Here is a 2607-nt window from a genome sequence, read left to right on the forward strand (position 1 = left end):
CCGGAGGGAGGGAGTGTGTGAATTGTGAGATGGGCCTATAGAATTCTACCACCCTGACTTCTGTTATGCTCCTGCTGTCTCCCACCCGGTTTTGCTCTACCCCTTTGGACCCCGTATGCTGATGACCGGAGAGGCGACCCTCCTTGACTGCTCCATGGATTGGTAAAGGTGGCGGACCTCTATGGGGTGGTGGGGCGGTGGGGTGGGCTAATGTATTTTTTTTTTTTTTTCTATTACTGATTTACTTGCCCGGGGAGTTTGGGGGAGTTTTGGGGAATCTGATGGGGATTTATAAATACTCCGCCATATGGTGCCAGCTGACTTGGAGTGACTTCCCGGGAGGTTGGGTTGGACTCCCTTTTTGTCCATCCCCCCCCCCCCCCTCCCCTTGTTTCATGTTATTTTTTTTTTTTTTTTTTTTGTGCATTTCCTTTTTCCAATTATTTCTTTTGGCCCCGGGCACTGCCCTATGGGGGCCCACCATGAATGCGGGATGTTATCCTTTACGCCTCCGGCGCTTCGGGGGTCTGCCGGACTATATGTGACTATATGTGACTGAGGTTCCTCTCCGGAAGCTGGTTTTGCGATTCCTCTGAGGGGTCGCCTTGACTCTGTTCCTGTTTGTGTGAGATACCCTGGGCACCCGGGATGGGGATGCTGCCCTCCTGGGATGGTGGGGAGAGGGTCATTCATGCTCCTCTCCCCCCTGTTCTGGCTGGGGTAGTGCACCCGGGGGGTCGGGTGGGGGACGCTGATGTTATGTTGTTGATGCTACCATGGCCGCCTGGCTGTTAGGGTTGCATTCCTTTTGCTCTTATGTTACGTTTGATTTTTCTGTTTTAATTTTGCTTGCATGAATTTATGGGGGCTCTGGTTATATATCTATACACACCTGGGGCATGCTGCATGTTGTGATTTATATGACTGGGGGGAATTGTTGCCGGGCCATATGCCCTATTGGGCGGAGTGGCGGGGGTACATAAGGGTGCTTTGCACCTGAAAACTGCCACACTGCTACATGCGGCCCGCCTCTCCTACCCGCTGGGGGATTGAGAGGAGACCGGGGACGTTGCCTCGGTTGGCCCTGATGCGATTCACCCCGGGGCCACGTGCCCCCCCCTTTTATAGGGGATGGGGCTGGTTGTTTCGGGGGTACGGACTTCGCGGCGGCTCTTGGTGTGTGTCCTCCCCTCCCACCCCCCGTTGACCCCATTTTGGGGGGGGGGGGGTGGGATGGGGGGAGTATGTGGCTGTTGATGACCCACGCTCGTACAACTCCTCGGGTTCAGTGAGGTCGGGGGGAGCCGAGGGCTCATACTCCTTGGCTGTGCCAGGTCGCTTCCCCACATAGGCCGGCACGCTCTCGGCCATTTTTGGTAGGGACGTGCCACGCAAGCATTTGGCTTGTCTTTAGGGGGCTTTTTTTTTTTTTTTTTTTTTTTAGACTTAAGGGACACCCTACTGTGAGTCTTTCCCTTTTCCACTCTTAACCCCCCACCTTCTCTTCACTCCCTTCCTTCTTCCCCCCCTCCCTTCTTTTCCTTCCCTGTCTTTTTTCCCTTCTGGTTGAGGATGGACAGCCTGTCATTATACTCCTTAAATGCGAAAGGGCTTAACACCCCGGAGAAACGGCGTATGTTAATGCATGACCTAAAAAGGGCGAAAATTGATATAGCTTATATCCAGGAAACTCACTTTAAAGAGGATCGATTACCGGTCCTCAAGAATAGATTCTTTCCTTCGATGTACCACTCCACTAATAAAACTAAATCTCGTGGTGCCTCTATTCTTATCTCCTGTAATGTACCTTGGACTCTCACGGATTCCGAGATAGACCTGGAAGGACGTTATGTCTTTCTTAAAGGACTGGTGGGAGGTGTACGGGTGACACTAGCGAATGTCTACGCCCCTAACGAGGGCCAGGACATGTTTGTGCGGCGTCTTTTGACCAAGCTGATTGCCTTCCAGGTGGGTCAACTGATCCTGGGTGGAGACTGGAATGTACCCCTGGCCCCCCACGTGGATACCTCGGCGGGCTCGTCCTCCTTATCTATTAGTGCCCGTAAGCGTATCATCACATGTCTCCATGAGTCACAATTAGTCGATATATGGCGTTTACAGCATCCGGGTGACAGGGACTATACCTTCTACTCTCCGCCTCACAAAATCTACACAAGAATTGATTATTTTCTTATACCACATAGCCAATTACATGCGGTCAGGGCCTCCTCTATAGGTCAAAAGACATGGTCGGATCATGCCCCCATTATGCTGACTTATAAGCTGTCTGCCACTTCTTCCCGACGGACACGTTTTTGGCGCCTTAATGACAGCTTATTACAGCGACCTGAAATATTGGAAGAGGTGACTAGGGAGCTTACTCTTTACTTCCAGACGAACACGACGGCTGACTCCTCCCCGGGGGTGGTGTGGGAAGCACACAAAACGGTTATTCGGGGTGTTCTGATTAAACACGGCTCGCGCATCAAAAAAGAGACTGGGAAACAGTTGGACTCACTTCTGGCCGAACTCCAGGTTCTGGAGTCAAAACACAAGGTCTCCCTGGATCCATCCGTGGAGGCTGAACTTTCCTCTATTCGAAGCCAG

The sequence above is a fragment of the Lithobates pipiens genome, unplaced genomic scaffold (genome assembly GCF_037356315.1).
Source record: "Lithobates pipiens isolate NorthernLeopardFrog02 unplaced genomic scaffold, aLitPip1_a1.2 Scaffold_16, whole genome shotgun sequence".
Classification (NCBI taxonomy): Eukaryota; Metazoa; Chordata; class Amphibia; order Anura; family Ranidae; genus Lithobates; species Lithobates pipiens.